The following is a 19,759-nucleotide window of genomic DNA, read 5'->3' as shown; positions in this document are numbered from 1 at the left end:
CTGGCTTGTTCTAATGATTATTTTTATTAGTGTTATAATTATTAGTAATATTTTTATAATTATTATCAATAGTATGCTTAGTATTATTTTCATAAATGTTGTTTTTTCATGATTATTTTTAATACAATCAGTTTAACTATTGTTTTTAATAATAATAATATTATTATTGATATTACTATTATTGTCATTATTATAATTGTTATTATTATTATTAACATTATTTATTTATTATTAATTTAAAAAATAATATAAATAATATAATAATTAATATAAATATACAAAAAAATAATAATTATTAAAAGAGGCAAATACGGTCAATCGGCTCGAAGTCTCTATAAAAAATAATATGTATTAGTTCAACAATCTATTCCATAAATCTAACAATCTGAATTAGAGCGCTGTTTATCCGGGCTCATTGACCTCGCCCGGATATGCGAAAAACACGGATAATGAGTCAAAAGATCTATTTAATTACAAAATTCAGATTTTTGTTATTTCTCTTATTTTGTGATAAAAATTATCCAGTTTCTATGAAATATGAATATTTCAAATTTGCCATGAATTATAGTGTTGTTTGTTTTGTCAATGTGCTCTGATAACCGTATTTTCAAATATCCTCCTGAGAACGCAATGTCACCTTCGTAGTGAACTGTCATTTCTCAACAGCACGGATAAACGGACAGCCGGATAAAAATACCCGGTTAAACGGTGCTCCACTGTATATACTATTTATTATTTCAATTTGCAACGGACCATACAGCCTAATTAAGATGAGTTACAGAACAAAGCTACATAGCAGAATTAGGGCTTTCATCACTTGAATACTTGATTCTCATTACTTTTTTTCAATTGTCAAAATATCTTGGCTCTTGCCTGATTACAATATTTTTTGGCAGAAAAGGCTTGTTTTGACCTGTGTAACGTCTAAAAATACATATTAGTTAAGCCCAGTTCTTGGCCTGGACAAATAAGCTTGGCGACTACGCTATTAGAAGGTCGTAATAAATAACGAGCTGTAGGATTGATTATTTTATAATCTTATCTGATTATTCAATAAAAATGATTGCTTTTAGATGATGCTCTGCTTCTTATAAATATTCTCCTTTTTTCTTCTTTTGATTATTGGTGCAACGACCTACGTGGTCATGTCTGGTACTTATGATATTGTTAGAAACTGCCGCTCTAACTAAAATAGAAAACAAAGTAAATTCTTTAGGCTGGCACTTACGATGCGCCAAACAATTAGTTTTTTCCTTAATTTCCTTCGTATCTTCGTTCATATGTGTTTTTGGCTGCAATGAACCCGTTTCCGCGGTTTTTCTCCCTTTTTATCTGCTTGCGCATACAAAACATCGGCTCAGCTGACAGGCCGTTGGAAACCTTCAACCGTTTCCAACGGATATGATAATCCATTGACAGATAAATCACCGTTACAGATTTATGATACGAGTGGTTTTTAAATTAAATTATCTTTACAAGAACAGCGTAGTATTGTTAAAAAAAAACAAAATTGGTTTGAATACATATTGAACAGTACTGCTCTTCAGACTGATATGTAAACTCAGACTGAACATTGTTTAAATTTTGCCTTTCCCCATCGAAAGTTGTCCACCAGCAAGGCGCTCTTACTATGCTAATCTACAATCACTACACGTTAAAATGAAGATATGATGGTTACAAGACGGAAGGCTTCGCGTGGTGTGTACATAGTCAAAAACACAACATCCTCAAACTTTGAACATCCCTGCGACCTACGATCTAGATAAGCGCCAAAAGGTTGTGTGCGAAGCTAAATTGACAGTTTTCTTGAAACACTGTACTTCTTATTTCAAGCCCATCGATTGGTGTCAAAAACATACACACGCAGCAGCAGTGAGTAGAGTAACAATCACAGCAATAAAGATAAGAGTCCTTATGGGCGAAAGTACAGGCGAGTGAAAGGTAGCCTAACCGGGGCCGGTAACCTTCGACCGCTCGGTTCAAAAGGTGCTGCCGTGCTTTGGGAGTCAGTCTCTCCGAAGGACTACGTTGCTGCCGTGCTTGCTGGACTAAGAAGGAAGCTGCCGTACTTGCTGCTACAGTATGAAACGGACGGGATAACGGGAAGCGAGGGATGCTCGACAATAGTGGTGTATGGTTTCTCGTATCCTTCTACAGACGATCCTTCAACTACAGGTCGGCCATCTAGGCTGAAGATCCGACTGCCGGGAGGAAGGGTGTGATATACGTTGTCAGGGAAAAAGGTAATTAAAACGGATCAAATCAGCATTAAGATAGTGCCGTAAGAGTGAGCCCCGAATCTCCCCGAACCATCCGACTTCCCCCTCTTCGGCCATGCGTACCGTGTAATGTGTGCTTGCGTAACTCGTTGATGCGCTACTGTTTGTTGGGAAGAATGGCAAGAAATCAGTTCGAATTGAACGACTCTGAAACAATGACATGCATGCCTGGCCTGTGGATTAGCGGTGGAAGTGGTATCACGGGAAGTAACGACGGGAGCGGACGGTAGTAACCATCTGGTTTCCTGCCGGGTCGGGTCAATAAATTTCGAATAATTTCCGTTCGAGGTAGTAGCCTCTGGTCAAAACCTCTAGCAAAGAATAATGGTGTCCCCGCCTCTGGCCGCGAAAACCTTCCTGCCACTTGCCGGGACACACAATACAAAAGGATTTTCAGCAAAGAATAAGACAATGAGGAGGTCGCCTCCCAGGAAGAGAGAGAGACAGTGAGGGTGCACGATTGTCCTGTCGACATGTTTTTCCGTCCCATTGGTTACGACAATGATGGCTGGTTTCAACAGTGCCCTTAATCTATTCATTTCTTTTTATTTCTTTACGACCGGGCCTAGGCGGTGCGGAGCGGACGCGCACACGAGGAGAAAAGTCATGAGAACTGCTAATGAGTGATTTTAAAAACCCCGTCTTTAGCGCCGTCCGGTCGTCTCGGAACAGTAACACCTGATCCCCGTACCTAGCAGTCGGAAGTCATTCGGCAGTTAATGCTCACTCTCGCTTTTCCGGGCAGATGGAGAGTCGGAAGCCCGGCAAAACATGGCAAACTCACACACTAACACGAAGGACTTATTAGCATATCTCCGTCTAATTATCTTGCCGCACCCCCAGCGACACGAAGGGTTTGCAACAACACAAACACATGTGTCTGGTGTGCGTGTGTGAGAGCGCGACCTTTCGCACGACCCGCTGTGTGTGGCCCGTCGTATGAACCGTTTCTTTCGTCTTTTAAAAGTAAATTAAAAAGATTACGGTGCTCTGGTCACACCTTTTGGCTGCTTCGAAGGCTAGCGGGGTTTCCCGGGTCTATGGGGGTGTGTAAGGATTACACACCGTTTTTCGCCACGAGTCGGTTGCACGGGCTGTGGAAGAGAGACATACGCGCTGGGTAAGAAGCGCTTCATGCGTCGTCGACGTGTGCACAGGGACATTCCTCGGTGGTGGGAAAGGCCGTTTAAAAACTTCCGCCATAGAACACGGTACACACAGGACAACAACAACGTGTATGTGTGACACTTTTGCGGCTGGCGACAGCTACAAAACCATATGCACACCGTCGATCTTAAGCTGTTTATTAGGAGCAGCTAGAGAATGACTAAATTATGTAAATTTTATTCTAGCTTCGAAAAACAAAAAAAAAGTTTTTAACTGATCTTTTCCGACTGTGGGTGGCGAAGAAGCGGGTGGCAAGTGAACAATGTTGCTTATTTTTAAACAAGTCTTGGTTTTGATTGATTCTGTGCATAAAATATAGTATTTTTTTATTAGATATTTTATTCATGGAGTGTTTCATGAATCTGTTTGTTCTATAAGCTTGTCAATGATTGCATTTAATGTATAAATAATCTTATTAATTAATTTGTTGGTTAATGGTACATTATTTCAAGTATGTATTAATTAACTCATTTATTTATTTTTTAAATTAATTAGTGATTTATTTATTGACCAATTTTCATGTTAAATTAGTAGTTCATCAAATTTTATCCAAAGTGTTGCCAAATTCTTTACACTAATTTACACTAATAACGTGGTGTAGGGTTTTGTTACGTAAAACCTATAATACACATAATAAAATAAATTCAGATTAGGCATATGGTACGAAACGATATGAAACGTATATGAAGAAAAGAATGAAATTCACTGTATCTTCCATATCCATAACAGGTTTATAGGGACAAAATAGGGTTTGTTTGGTAATCAAATCGCACTTTGAATACTATTTTAACAATTCAGAAATCAGCTTCGTGTTAGCATTAGACCTGTTGATTACTGGGTCAAACGCTAATTTACAATGCACGTTCCAGTGCAGCAACATGAAAAAAGAACGTTGGTTTTTTTTTCTTTCCATTTTTGCCACACCACCTCATTTTCGAGTTCCACATATTATACACACATTGTCAATTTGCCCCGGTTCGTCTGGTTTGTCCTATGGCATACCTCGTGCAGCTCCTGCTCCCTTCGTTTACATTCCTGCTTTACAAATGTCATCCCTTCCCCTCTCGTCAACCGTCGTCCTGGTGTGTTTCATTAACGAAAAGTCAGCACCACATCCGTGTGTGACCTTAACAGTGACGTAACGGACACCCCAGCAACTGAATGCAAGGGAAGGGGGGTGCGAGGAGGTTTGTCGACGATGAAGAGACATGCATGTATGTGTGGATGTGGAAAATCCCGATAGTAGTAAACCGTAGACTCTCATTCACCACATTACGGATATGTTGGATTGTCCCAATTATGTTCCCCGAGTTTCCCACCCGGTACAAACAGTCAAAATAAGATAGAAAAAGTGCCCCAGCCAGAGAGGAAAAAAAAAGAATGGACACGAGACACATCAACGACCTCAACACGAGTCGTGGGCTGGGATGACGGACGAGGGGTCGGTTGTGGTGGTTTGACCGTGAAAATTAAAAGTTGCCAAAAATATGCACACGGTCCGGGGCTCGGATCCGATCCGGTGCTCCACCGTCCCCCAATGGAAAGCATCAACAGCGCAGCCTTTTTCCAGTGCAAACAAATGGCTCACTCTAGCGGTTCGTGCTGTCGGGGCTGAGAAAACATATGTTTTTCCCCTGGCCGAGGTGGTGGAGCAGACCGGGCGGGCATCACATGGAGTGTGTCGATGTGCGAAAAAGCAGTTAATAATTGAATCATTGCCCAATTTTCCCAACGGGTTCCACATGATTTTCCACGTTGCGTTCCTACACCACTCCACCCGACCCGTTAATGCGTGGAATGAGCCGGCACGCCCTGCCGGGCGGAGGGGTTGTCGAAAAACATAATCATCCCCCTCTTGGAACCCGGCCGGTGTGGAAACCCTTGCCGCGCCGAACCAGCGGAAGCAAACCATTCCGCAAACTAAAAAAAGAAAATATCTTCCAAAAAATGCAAAAACCAACATAAAAACAACGCCGCTGATGACAAACAAACGCGCAGCGGAAAACGGCGGAACGAATATAAAACAAAAATAAAATAAAACAAAAATCACGAAAACATTAACCAACACCACTCATCCTGTCCCAGTGCCTGTGTGCTACTCAGTCGAATGATTATAGGTTAATGATAAGCTCTCGTTTACTAACACACAGGCCGCCGCCGCCGCCGTGTGCCGAAAAACGAAATGAATGAATCAATGCACATGCACATTCGGGTTGTGCCGGCGCGGGAAATCCTCCCAACCAGTGCCAGAGGGAATCAAAACAAAAACCAACCCGAAAAACGGACGGCGGGCCTTCCAAAATTTGCCCACTTTCACCCGCCGCCCCATACACACACACACATACAGAGACACACACTGGAAAACTCTTTCGACACTAGTCTGGGGCAAATGAAAAATCCGACCGTGGCACAGTCGACACCGAGAGCGACCGCGTGCCAAGGCCACAGTGAACAGAGCGTCATGTGTTTTATTTTTGGGATTGTTAAAAAATAAAATTCCAAAAAATATAAACAGGTCCAAATTTATCGTCCTCTCGACCACACACTGATGTGTACACACCGGGCGTGCCAGTTTTTGGGACCGTGGAGAAGATTCGTCGATAGCGGAGCGGATGAAGCGGCAGAGATAGCACACTTTTAATCGGCCTTACATAATTGCTGATTTTAAAATTGCAATCAATAATCATTACTGGTGCCCAGCGTGACTGTTAAAGTTACTCATCGATTATTTCCGTTGCACTATTATTTACTTTGCTGTTTTATCATAATAGTCGTTTTGTGAATTTTTTTTCGGTATCAGATTCTTCCTATGGTCTTGTATTGTTCTGATTGACCTAGAAATGGAAGTGTAATGCACATGTAGCGGTGATGTAGCTTTCCTGTTGAAAGTAAAATTAGTGTTATTTTTTACTTTTGTGTGCTACATGTTGCCTCAATAATTGGAAAAAATACGTAGAGTACGTCGATTTCTACATAATTAGCTTCCTTAAATTTATGTTATGGAAGGTAACGAATGTATCATTCGATTGTTTATGACTAGCTTAATCGTAAATGTGTATGTTTGTCAGCAAATGAAATAGTGTGGTCAAATACCCCACAAATTATGCGTTTTGGGATTAATTTTTTTCTTGTCATTATCAAACAAATAAAAACTCTCTCTCAACTGCGCACCATGGAAAGCCTAAACTATACTGTTGTTTTTTATCTGTTGTTTGTCTCTGATCATTGTTTAAAACTGACACAAAGTGTCTATACCAAGATTAATATTATTTGTCGCAAAGTGTTTTTTGTTGGATTATCGATGAACTTTTACATTATAAACATAGACATAATCAAGACATTTACCACGACAGGTTCATTCTAGACATTGACCGTCAGCGAGTATAACGACCCCCCGGATTAATTATTCGATGTTGTTGGCTTTTTTCGAGAACTTCGAGAATACTACCTGTGATTTGTTTTCCTTTTTGTGTTTCCTGTACAATACCTTCGTATTTTATTGACATTTTCTGAGCATGTTTAGTTTTTGAGGTTTTGAGTTGGTTCCTTTTTATTAATTTGAATCACAAATTTAAATAAACAATGAGATCAATTGTTTCCACAGATTCAAAGTTTATTTCTTTTTCATATACATTTCCTTGGCTTTTTCCAGTAATATTTGTGTGGATACCCATACACCAGACTATCTTTGTATTTTATCGAAATATGGAATGTATATTAGTGTCACAGGTGTAATAGAAAAATAACGACGGCCTTAATATGATTTTGATAATTTTTGATGTAAAATGGGGTAATTATACACGCTAAAATACAGTAATAAAAAAAATCTCACAATAAAGAACTTAGCAACCCCTTTGAGGCAATTCTGATAAGGATAATCTGGTATATTCGTCAAGAATGATTGATTTTCTTCCTTCCACTATTTTCATTGAAACTATCATTACAAAACAATGTTTGAACCTGCTTTATTATTGTATCAATATATTAAATGCGTATAATTCTATTGTACACTTTCCACCATACTGAAACCGACAAAAGAGAGACCAACAAGGATGTTTTTCTATAGACCAGTGTTTAGGGCAATACGAAAAGCTTCTACTTTACACATTTGTCTTAGGTCCAAGCCGGAATTCCGCAAGATAATTAGAAAATTTGCACCTGCTGTCGCATGACAATCGTAAACAAAACCCTGTCCACGTGACGGCACGATAAAAAGGAGGATTTAGGCTGTTGAATAAAATGGTATCGATATTTTTGTTTAAAATTCAAAATGTTTGCTCTCCAATCGTGAGAACCAATGATATTTGTTTGATATCAATCAAAATATACAGTTTAGTAGATGGTTTACAAGGTAAAATAACCCTTATGTTGTGGTTCACAATTCGTAACAGTTTAATCTGTCGATGTAATTCGGTTTGATCGGTGTATGTATTATTGCTTTCAATAAGATTTTCATAAAATCAATTCATTTGCGGACCGCTTCTTTTAACGCCACGGACCACAGGTTGGAAACCACTGATACAACACACTAAGATACCATAGAAACATAGACCAAAATGCTATCAATGTTTGGGCTGGTCTTTATCGTCGTTTAATATGGGTAGTGTGCACTCTTAGTAAAGTATTAATAAGTAAGTTGCTCGTTGATCCGTAAACAAATAGATTGTTTGTAATTAAATAGATGTGATAGGCAATATGCGTCCAACACACGTGAAATAAAATTGATAAACCCTGAAAACTTCTAGTAGTCTCACATATGTCATACTCGATCAGTACGTTTCCTTGTCTTGGTTGTCAGCCCATTAAAAACATCTCTTATGTGCAAGACTTGACCACTTTGTACAATTATACTAAATTTACCAATAGACGCGCATGTTTACATTATATGTTTGTTGCAACTGATAATAACAAGTAACGAAAATAATTCTACAAACCTCTTACTTATCACAAACACGGGTGGTTTGATAGACAATAAAACTCAGTGAGTCAAGGAAGAGAGCTCCACATCGACACGATCGAATTTATTTGCCTGTGTAAAATGGACCCATAATCTTTGCTCTGTCGGTCCATGCACTTGCACTACAACCCCTACTCCAAAATCTTAACACTGCAATGACCGGTGAAGTCATGATCCGCTCTTCCGTGTGCTTTATCCCATCGTTATATTGCCAGCAGAGTGATGGCACTATCCATTAGCATCCATTGATCAGTTTTTATTTTTTTATTTTAAAAGAGTTCCTTTCACACGGTGATGGGCATTCGATTCTGCACCCATTCAGCTCCATAATGCAATTGAATGCAAACGACTCTGACGAGAAGCGGCAAATAAAAAAAAAGGGAAACTCACTCTGTCTTAGGCGCCTCGCCTCCCTTTTCCAGCGGGCATTCTATTTAGCCAATTTGCACACCGTTGGAAGTTTTATTCATTAAAGTTATTGAAGGATCGGTTTTTAATAATTCATGTAAGATAATTTGGTGGCCGACTGGTGGTGAGTGATGGGGGCCGCCTCTTCGGCCCTATGTCTCGGAGAAAAAAGACTTGGCCAGTCCTTTGTGAACTCGCCCCTTTAATTGATCCTTTTCGTCAGCAGTGGGCCCCGAGGGGGGGGGGGGGGGGGCACTTGCTCCTTACGTTTTCTCTCGCTGGAAGTTGCATCGTTCGGTGCATATTCCTTTTCGACCCACCGCACCAGCGCGCTCGTCGGCATAATCCTTCATTATCTCTGCTTCCTTGAAGTGTGCACTTCAATGAAAAGCAACCTGTACGGTTCTCGGTGTGCGGGTGGGGCGCAGGGGGTGGTTAAAAATCGACCACATTTTTGCAGCAGGATATGAAACGTGTATTTATGTTTTTTTCCGTTCTGAATTTCATTGCAAACTCATTGAGCTTCGCTCGGTCCGAAGCACTTCGTTACATTACGCCACTGCAGCTCGTGCGGAGTTTTGTGCAGTGTATTTATGTGTGTGTGTGTGTGGGGGGTGGGTGTGTGTGCATTTTTCCTCCCGCTCTGTTTCGCGCATTCGTTTCTTTTTTTCCTGCTGCACCATGGATTTTCCTCGGATCTGCACCGATCTGAAAATCATCTTGTTGTGCGCGACCAACCTCTTCCCCTCGTGCCACGCGTGTCGTTGCCCATACCCGGGAGGAAGTAAAGGTGAACCCTAGATCCATCCCCCTCTGCCCAAGGCTGGTTGGTTGTTGTGGACCGGTGAGGTAAAAAGGAGAGTATTAATACAAAAAAAAAAATCAAGCGAATCGCTTGAAGCGCAGCGCAAAATTCAAACTACGCCAACAACAAAGTCCTGCGCGATCCTGCTGCCGCGAGGCTTTTTTTTTGTGTGCAGACCCGTGCCCACTCGAAGCTGCACTCTCTGGTCGTTGGCGAGCGACGGCGGGGAAAGTGGTAGCATGCGGGCGCCGGAGCTGTGGGCAAGCTACCAGCGAAACGCAGACATTGATGCGAACGATGCACATCATCCAATCCGCCCGGCGCTATCGGTTGAGGAAGAGTTTTTTTTCGTTGCTTGTTTGCACTGCGACTGCAATAGAAGAAGTTTTCCCGCTTATACATTTGCGGCCTACAACACACGCTGTCTGTCTCCCAATTTCCGCGCTCCATCGGGCCCCGGGTCTGGCCATGGTGGGCCCCGCGAGCTGCCAGTGTTGTACATGCTTTCCTTGTGCACCAAGCAGCGCGGAAGGTTTTGCCGAAATGCTCAGCCGCCGCCCCACAAGTACACCGCACCGATTGATAGATATCGCTGGTAATGATGACGCGCGCGGGGCCCGTTGGACGTTCAAAGACACACTCAGAGCCCGGACCGAGCAGGTGGAGGTTTTGGGGGTTTACGTTGGACAGAACGGGCAAAGTAAACAGAAAAATGCAATTTTTCCCATTTTTCTTGTGCACTGTGCTTTTTGTCTCTCTTTCTCTCTCTTTCTCTCTCTCTCTCTCTCTCTCTCTCTCTCTTACTATACCCTACCAAACTCAATGGGCAGTCGGGCATAGGCAGCAACAGCAGCAGTGGCAGTGAAGCGGATGGAAAGTTTGGTCGACTAAGAGGAAAAACTGCATTCGCATAAACCCTTTCGTGCGCCTCCTCCGCCGCCACCGCCGCACCTTCTATATTGCATTTGTTTTTTTTCCAAACCCCCCCCCCCCTCCCACCCAAGAGTCTTTACAGCAGTGAGTTGGTTGTTGTTTTATTCGTTCAGTGCTTCCCTCTATCCTTCTTTCTCGCACCTCGACACACCATCTCTTCACCGTATGCTTCTTGCTCCTTCGGGTTTGTGGCTATGGCCGCTGCACCACTGCTCCTCGCATTCCCGAATTGCATAGAACTGGTGCGAAGGTGCAGTAGGGTGGAGTGGTTTACTTTTTTTTCGGGTAGTGCGTAGGGAAATAGGTACATAGCGAAACTAACTGGTGCAACGATCTGATCCGCGTGTGTAGGCACGGGAGAGAGAGTGCACATTTGTGTGCATCCGGTGCATGCGTACGGCCGAGCGTGTTTTGTTGCATTTTATTTTCTCCGGGGTGCAGGGGAATTGCATCGCGGGCGACAATTAATGGGGCAATTAAATCAATTTTAAATTGTTAAACTCTAACCAAAGACCTTCAAATCCTTTTGTACGATGTAATAAACCAACCTGGACGGCTTTAATCTTTGAAGCGTAGCTGCGTGTAAGGAAAACTGTGCCTCGGTATGCATCCGTTGCACTTTCGGGTGCATGTGCGCTGTGTGCATTAAGGGGAGGCAGTTGCACTGTGACGATCGTGACAGCCTAATATAAGCGTTTCCTCCCCTTCATGCTCTACGCCTGTACCCGCTCCGTTGTCGATCGTTTGGAAATATTGGAAATATCGGGAAAATCGGGAAACGTGTATGTATGCGCCAGCACCCACACAGTTGCTAGAGACCATACACACAAACACTCACAACCACACATTGACGGATATATACGCCACTAGCCGAAGCTACTGCTGTTGCTGTGGGACCCTTAGTATCGGTATGTGTGCGTCGTTGGTGGTGGTGGTGGTGGTGGGACAAAAAATAAAAGGTGGAAAACAGAATTACGGCCTCAATTCAAACACAGTTCATGGTGCTCCTTCCTCCTTCTCCCAACAAATCGGGTGGGAAATAGACGCTGAAGGAAGAAAAAAGCGCCCAACAAAAGCCACGGCACAAAAATGTAGGAGAAAGCTTCCTCTCTCACTCGCTCGCGCTTCTCGCTTACTCCTCGGCCCATTTCGCAATGTTGATTTGTGTGTGAGTGTGGGTGTGGGTGTATAGGTAAATCGGGAGATATTCGCGCGCGCTTTTTCCGATTTTCCACCGGCCATACGCAATCAGTTATACCTCCGACCTCCTCCCTCCACCCAGAATCGTTTCGTGAATGTTCGAATTTTTCGGCTTGCAGCCCCTCTCGCGCGCCGCCCCACCTGTCCAACACTGCTCTCGCCGATTGATGTTGCCAGCGCGGAATGCACCGAGTGCCTGCTACAGCAGGACAACAAGGTTGTTTTTTCCCTAGCCCTCCTCCTCCTCCTCCTCCTCCTCCTCCTCCTCCTCCTCCTCCTCCTCCTCCTCCTCCTCCCGGCTCAATACAGAGCGATTCGCACGCGCAGCTATGTGTGTGTGCGTGTGTGGAGGGGTGTTTTTTTTCCTGGTGAGTTTGATTATTTGCATTCGACAGCAGCGCGCCGGAATAGATGGCCAGCTGGGTGAATATACCGCGTGCATACATATACCCGCACCAAGGACCAGGGGAGGAAGAGCAGCATCAACAACAAGAGCACACACACACATAGCACACACACACAAAAAAAGCAAACCAAAGGCTGGACTGTCCTCCAACCCGGAGAGAAATAGAGAGGGAGGTGGCAAACAAAAAATATGAAAAGCCGCTCAAAAACCCATCCTACCACCCAACCACCCACATACATACAAAACACAACGGGCGATGCGGGAATTCGGATCCTTTTTGGATTCACGCGACCGTATGCGTTAGAAGGGGGTTGAGATGGGTGTCCGGGAGGGGCGATGTCGCGGACGAGCTGTGTGTGTGCGTGTGTATACATGCGTCAGCGAATATGTGTCCGGTGTGTATGGGTGTATGGGTCCACCGGTTCGGTTTATTTCCAGTTCGATACTAACCCGGTTGGTTGGTGGCCGTGTGTGTGTGTATGTGTGTATGTGTGTATGTGCGTGTGTGTGTCCTGTATGCCCAATATGTGTGTCCTCGCGGATGCAACATTTTTCATTTACCTTCCGTCGTGGCCACGTTTTTTCCCGTTTCTTTTTTCTCCAGCTCCAGCTTTTTTGTTTCTTTGTGTGAGTGTGTGTGTGTATGTGTGTGTGGTGGTCCACTACCCGTTCACTTTCGCATCGGGCGAAAAAAGGCGATTGCGATCGGCTGGCCAGAGAGCGGGCGAGCGAGCGAAAAAGGAGAGAATGTGATAAATGGGCCCAGGGTCCAGTTTTTCCGCCTTTTTTCCGATGGATTTTCTTTTCGATTTTTTGTTTGTTCTCTTTTTTCGGTTGGTTTTGTTTCGCGGATCACCGCCGCTTGCCGCGGCTTCCCCTCCCCCTCTCCCCAGAGGCCCGGGCAAGGGCGCGTGGACGTGTGTGTGTGTGTGTGTGTATGAGTGGCGCACGGTTTTTTGTTTGTTGCGCTGTTTTCCCATATTGCTCTCGCTATTGCTTTTTCCTATACACAGACACACACACACACACACGCCTACTCGTGCCATCTCGCGCCATCCGGTAGGGCGCGACGAGGTTCGGTTCTATATCATATCGCCCCGCTTTGGCATTTTTGCTTTTTTTTGTTGTTGTTGCTGTCAGCGTTTATTTTTTTCTCTCTCGCACTTGGCCATTTTGGACCGGTTTTTCGATTCGATCGCTGTCCCCGGGTGGGCTGCTGATGCTGTTGCCATGTATGCGCGCGTGTGTGTGTGTATGTGGTCGGGTGCCGTACGTTGGGCCATGTACGCGTGTGTGTATGTAATTACCCCAGCGGTCAGTGTTTCTTTTTCCAGCGCATAATGACGCCTCAGTCACGCTGTTCTAGCGTCGTTGTTAATACGCGTGTTATCGCCGTTCGTCGCGCGATGCCAAAATACCGGCGTCAAATTTCTTATTTTTTCCATTATAAGTAAAAACTCAATCAAGACTCAACCGTTTTCTCACCTTTTCGAACGCAAAACTGCTGCTCTTGGGAAAATCCTGTCTGGCGTTGAAAGCAAAAATCCCCCCAAAAAAACAGCAAAGGCTCTAATATTTGGAGAAAGGGCCGTTGGAAAATTAGTGAAAGTTGCTCGTGAAACACATCGCACCATCCACCCAAACCCCCTTCCCACCGTGCTTTGGATTAAAACAGTTCGGAAAATGAAGGAGCCAAATTGTTCCTGGTGCAAATTGCAATCGTTGTCTTGCCCGTTTTTGAAAGCAGTGCTGATGCCACAACCATCTTTGGTTGGTTGATGAGACCATGCCATCCGGTGGATGCAAGTGTCTGCCCAAAAAATAAATTGTGCGTGTGTGTGTGTGTATGTGGCGATCTGTGTTACGGAAGCTGCAAAATTGTCGAAAATTCCAAGTGTGTGTCGTTGATTCGGAAAAGAAAAACATCATCTTACCGTCATCGTGTTTTCCTTACCCGGTCCCGGAGTGCAAAAGTCGTGGCCACAAGGCGTACGCGCGCGAGTGTGTATCTTGTATGTGTGTGTGTGTGTTTGTGCATACAAGTAGCAGTTGGCCCATTTGCCCCGAGACATTAGAGCGCGTCCTCCTGGTGTTGGGATGGCACCAGTCGCTCTAGCTCCTTCGCCTTAGTTCGCTTAGCGCCTTGGTTGAATGTGTGTTTGTGTGTGTTGTACTGTGTGCTTGAATGCAGTGGAGATGAATGCACCGCGTCTTGGCAGAGCGCTCAAGAAGGAAGGTGTATGCGCACCACCACCACCGGTGATCCTCCTCGATCGTGGCCCTTGTGCTTGAGGGGGCAGTGGTCGATTTACGCCGCGAGGTCGTCGTCCTTAGCTTGATGCACGCTGGTGTGCAGCGCTGGATGGTTCAGCGCGCTTAGCGAAACTGCAGGCACTGCTCCGGGCGGACTATGAGCTTGTGCGAAGGAAGTCGCCAGCCCTTGCTGCGATTCGCCGCTTCAAATCCTTCTCCGTGCTCCGAGCCAAGCCAAGCATCGTGGTGGCTCAGCCAAAGCCAAAGTGTAATAATAGCAATAACAAAACAAACAAAAACATGATTCCGTTCAGTGACAAGCAATGCACCGCAAAGGCAAAGCCCGTTCGTTCGCGTTGGTGAATAGCTTCAAGATTGACCAAACTTGTTCGCGGTGATGCACTTAGTACAACGAATTTCCAATGCTTTTCCGAGGCAAAAGGCTTTGCTGTAAGTGGGGCCGTTGATTAGAAAGTTACTGGCCGAGCACATCAGTCTTTCGCAACAACTAAAATTGAATCTAACGACGTGTTTTAAGGGTGGTGGCAGATAGAGTTCGGAGTCAGAGTGAGCAACGCCAAATCTTCCAACCTACGCAGGTGTAAACAGGAGTGAAGTTTTGTGAAGAGTGTGAGTTTTGGTTTGGGTTTTAATTTACCTTTCATTTCGTTCCGGTTTTATTTGGTTCAGTTGTGTACCTTTGACTGTACCTTCTCTGGCTGTAACTGCGTGACTCAAATGTTCCAGACCAAGGAGTAAACTGACCGAAACCTTTTGCTTAGGTAAGCATCTTCAAGTCCATAGTAAAGATAGTATTGCTCTTAATGCGTCACATGTTCGTTGAAGTAATTTGATATATGATCACAACTTTCGTGACGAAAAACTCTGTCAATTTGATGCACTCCAAATGGTAAATAACGACGTTCCTTACTCCAAACACATGGAGGCGCATGGTAGTTTATGAAATGTGCTGAGGTCTTTTTAAAATTTACTTATTTTTATTGGCCAGAAGCAGGAAAGCTCCAGGTTTTATTGATCTTACAGTAATGTTTTTTTTTTGTAAATGTAATGCATGTAAATGGAATGTAAAGATATAAAAAAATCTTTACTTACATGTACTTTTACTTTACGTTACTTTTCTCGATCGATGTTGTGCTTCAATAGCATTAATATTATGAAGGCAAACGATCTCCTTGTATGATCTGATCTGATCTGATTTGGCTTCCAGAGAAATAGCGATTTAACATATTTGTTCGAGTTTCGTTTGCTCGTATTGGGGATAGAATTATTTAGTTTACAGTCCACAGAGTATGTAAGAAATTTTATGATATTAACGAGACTATTGTTTCATGAAATTTGCGTTGACCTAAACTATATTATTTTATTTTATTTTATTGGTTAATGAAAAAAATTGCAATTGCAACAATTTAAATCATTAACGAACCGTGCAACGTAAATAATCAGGAATCGTTCATTCATCATTCTTTGATTCAGAATCACTTTCTCTATCAATCTCGGTCTCAATTACTCACAATTCAATTTCAAACAATCACGTTGGTTATTGAATAAAGATTGTAAGACCGATCTCTGTCTCCTGAAGCTTTCACACCCATTCTGAATTCCTTCCTGTCGTCCCTCAGGCTACAAGACGAACAAAAATGGGACCAAGAATGATTAATTACATTAATTTTTGGCTTCGCAAAGAATAAACCGTACCAAAAGGACGAGAGAGCAACTCGTCGTCAAAGCATCGGGTGCCAAAAAGATATCGTGACCAAATCATACCAAATCAAAGGCCATCCGAGTCCGGTTCGTTCGTAGGGCGCACTTCGTTCGGAAGCATGAACCTCTCTCCCAGCAACTCCCCTCGCACTCGTCCTATTCGATGTGCCCCTCCACTGACGTAGATCGGGAAACCGTCGAGAAAGAGTGATAATTGCTAATACATATAGGGAGAGAGAGGTAGCTAATGCTAACCATGGAAAGATGCTTTGCGAGTGACAGAGAACTGGTTAGTCACCTCACACAACCGAACATTCGGGTGTTCTGCTAGCCGGTGGTGCACGCGGGAGCCGAGCGGCTGCGCAGAAAATAGAAAGTTTTAGTGATTCTAACTTGTACGCACTACCACCACCCCCCACCACCCAGCGCCGCGCACTATTAAGAAGCTCCGGAGCGAAGGAGCGCGGTGAAAGTATGCAAAACCACCACCCTTCCGATGGGCACCACGCGTGCAAGGGAAAGAGAAAGTCGACAGCTTTTCAGGTTTGTCGCTATATACACGAACCCAGAGCGGCGTGTTGGTGTGAGTGTGTGTGGTTTGTCTGTGTGAGTAACGCACACGAAGGGGTACGTGGTCCAGTTTTCTCTCCCTAGTGCAGCGCACTACAGCCCGTGTTTGCTGGCGGGGGTAGATTAGGGAGGGGGAAAATCCGCCTGCCAACCCTTGCCGAGGTTAGTTTCGCCGATTGGAAGGGATTCGATGGCGGTCGGCGTGTCTGTGTTGGTGTGTACATTAGATGTTGTGAAACTAGCGGCCAACATAGCGCGCGCATGAGCAGCTTAGGTCCCTGCGGCTTTCCCTAGTGTGTGCCGGCTGCTTTGGCTGCACAGGATGGAGGGGGTGATTCGGAAAATGATGTGTGCGTGTGTGTGTGCGCGCTCGCTTTTAACCACACATTTGTATCTTCTCGTTCGAACGCACCCCCTCCACCCGTACGCGGGCGATGTTTGGGTGAAAGCCCGAAGAAGCTGCGCCGTACTCGCGGTGAGTGCTTTTCCGCGTGACGACGACCAACACCGGTGAAGGTTATGTACTCGTCGATTTTCCTCGGAATTTTCGGCGCTCACCTATACTAACGCGCACGTAGAAACCAACACACTCACCCGGCGGTCTTCCCCGCTTTGGAGAGACGGTGACGACGACGGTGAGAAAAACGAGTAAAAAGGACAAGAATCCACCGCCACCGCCGCCGCCGTATGGCCTTCCGCACGGATGCGACTATGGCCGGTAGGGCAAATGCCGCACCCGTTGTTCCTACCCGCACGAAAGGGACAACGTAGAAAATCTCGCCTATATAGACGCAGCGCCATCGTAGTCGTCGTCGTTTTTTCCTTCTTCTTCTAATGATGCTGGCGCGCCAAGGCACGATGGCTCTTTGCCGGAAAACGCGCTTCCCTGTCCTGTGATACATTCTTTCTCTCTCTCTCTTTCTCTCTCTGTCTATCTGTCGCGCACTTACTTTCCCTTCCTCTCTGTTGCCGCGGTTGCAAAAAAGGAAGGAACGCTGGCGCTCCCCAGGTTCTCAAGTCGTCGTCGTCAGTCGTGAGCCAAAAGTCGGACGAGATTGCTGCAAAATTAAAAACATCTTCGGTTGCGCGCGGTTAGAACGAAACGAACAAAACAAAATAGTGCAAAAATAGAGTGCCCGATCGAAGCAACAACAACAAAAAAATCACAACATTGAAAAAAAAAACAATAATAATAACAGATTGTGATTGATTAAAAAAAAAAAGAAAGACAACAGTTCTTCAGCAAAAAATGGATACATTTAGAAAATAGACGAATTGTTTGACTGTTCGGCAATCGATTACCCCGTTGTGTGCGCTGAGGCTGCTTTTTGCCGGTTCGAGCCGTTAGGAATAACAAAAAAAAAGGAGAGAGCAAACCACGCTGTGCCAGTGTTGTTGTGCCGTTGCAGTGGGCAAACATTAAGTGTTTCTTAACAAAAAATGTGTTTAAATTGTAATAGGGCAAAACAAAAACAGGATCATTAAAAAAACTTTAAATATTAACAGACAAATTGAAGAAGTAAAAAGGTGATCGGGTTGTAAAAACGATTTAATAAAACGACAAAAAAGACAAAAAAGAAAACATAGAAAAGGAAAGATAGTTTAAAGAAAAAATGCGAAAAGTACTGGCGGAAAACTCGGGAGATAAACGTTGCGCGATGGAAAAGACAGTTGCAGAAGAATTCGAACGAGAAAGCTTATCTCACGAGAAGAACACTTCTTGTTCCTTCCCTTCCCAAATGTCCTTTGCTTTGCCCGGCAACAACCTGTAATGGACGTTTCCTCCCCTTTGCCAAAAACACGCTCGGCGTGTGTGTTATATGTATTATTATATATTTCTTCGGTATTCCCACCCGCAAAGACGCACCACTTACCCTGCACGGGTGGGAGGATATAATAAGGGGTTGAGCGCATGAGAGAATGAAGAGGGGGAGGGGGGGGGGTGAGTGTCGGTGTATAAAAACCACCCCTTCGAGAAATTTTCTCTATATAAAATTTAGTGTAATTTCCTTCTTCGGCTAAATATTTACCCCGCCGCCGGTCACTCCCGGCCTCCCTCCCTACTGCTTCTTAGAGCCGGCATGCAAGAGACGATGCTGCGCACACCGAAGGATACGCGCGTGTGCGCGGGTGTACCTGCTTATCGTCAGCGTGTGTGTGTCTGTGTGCGGGCGTGTGTCTGTGTGTGTCAACTTGTGGTAGATATGCTCCTTCGGAGAAGTTCGGGCAACAAGACGAAGACATCAGGCTCAGTGTGCAAACCCGCGTCCAGACCGACTGAGCATCGGGAGCAGCAGCAGCAGCGTTCTCTGCTCGGAGTTGCCGACCTCTCACCACAAAACGCCGGCCAAGGATACTTCTGGGCAGAATCTTTGGCGGCGCGCAGGAAGGCATCCAGCCATCCTGAGGACAGTGGACTAGCAGATAGCAAGTAGTGGTGGGTGATTGGTGGGGTGGAATGGGAGGTGGTGGCTCGCACTCGGGACTGCTCTATTCTTTCTGAAGGTGGCGACGTCCTTCGGTGGGGACGACGGGTTTCGAAGGCGAATGGGAAAGTCTTCGGGTATCATCCTCCGAGCTTTTACTTGCCTTCGGTGAGAAGTCGTCGTCATCGTCGTTGTCGTCGTCGTCCTCGTCGACATCGTTTGCCGTGGTCTTCGTTGTCTTCGAGAAAGGGAAGCTTCGAGCGGTTTAGCCACCGGCTGGAGAAGAAAGGGTGTACAAACACTGGGAATGTTTTAGTTGTGCGCGAACGAGATGGAGAGTGTGCGGCCTGCTCTCTAAGGAGTTTCGGCCGAGCGTGTGTGTGTGTGTGTAGCGTATTAGTTGCGGGGTGGCTGCGTCTCGGGCGGTGTTGGACACTTTTACACCCCATATTATCAGTTGGTCTCAGAAACGCCAGTACCACAACTAACTCGGCTCTCTTACGGTTCGGACCGGTTGCAAGAAGCAGGCACCTCCGGGAAAGATTCCGTGTAGGAAAATTAATCGAAAAAAAAAAAATAACGCCAACGGAATAAGACATCGCAGCTAAATTCTAATTGGATTAAAAAAATAAA

At 44.7% G+C, this 19,759-nt stretch overlaps 1 protein-coding gene across 11 annotated transcripts in view; it reads left to right on the top strand.

Annotated features, from left to right (window-relative positions):
* Window positions 1-19,759, top strand: part of LOC120895148 (homeobox protein prospero) — a 140,802-nt gene that overhangs the window by 46,960 nt on the left and 74,083 nt on the right. The window contains exon 1 of one of the 11 annotated variants that reach the window (XM_040298229.1): window positions 13,590-15,190. The exons of 8 other annotated variants lie outside the window; for them this stretch is intronic. The gene's annotated coding sequence lies outside the window, so the exon portion shown is untranslated. Of the gene's footprint in view, window positions 1-13,589; window positions 15,191-17,733; window positions 17,792-19,557; window positions 19,676-19,759 lie in introns of those variants that run through there. 2 more of the 11 variants (XM_040298227.1, XM_040298228.1) reach the window with 2 other exon arrangements.

Source organism: Anopheles arabiensis, chromosome 2 (genome assembly GCF_016920715.1).
Source record: "Anopheles arabiensis isolate DONGOLA chromosome 2, AaraD3, whole genome shotgun sequence".
Lineage (NCBI taxonomy): Eukaryota > Metazoa > Arthropoda > Insecta > Diptera > Culicidae > Anopheles > Anopheles arabiensis.
Note: the sequence above shows the minus strand (reverse complement) of the source record. Positions and strands in the feature narration are given on the sequence as shown.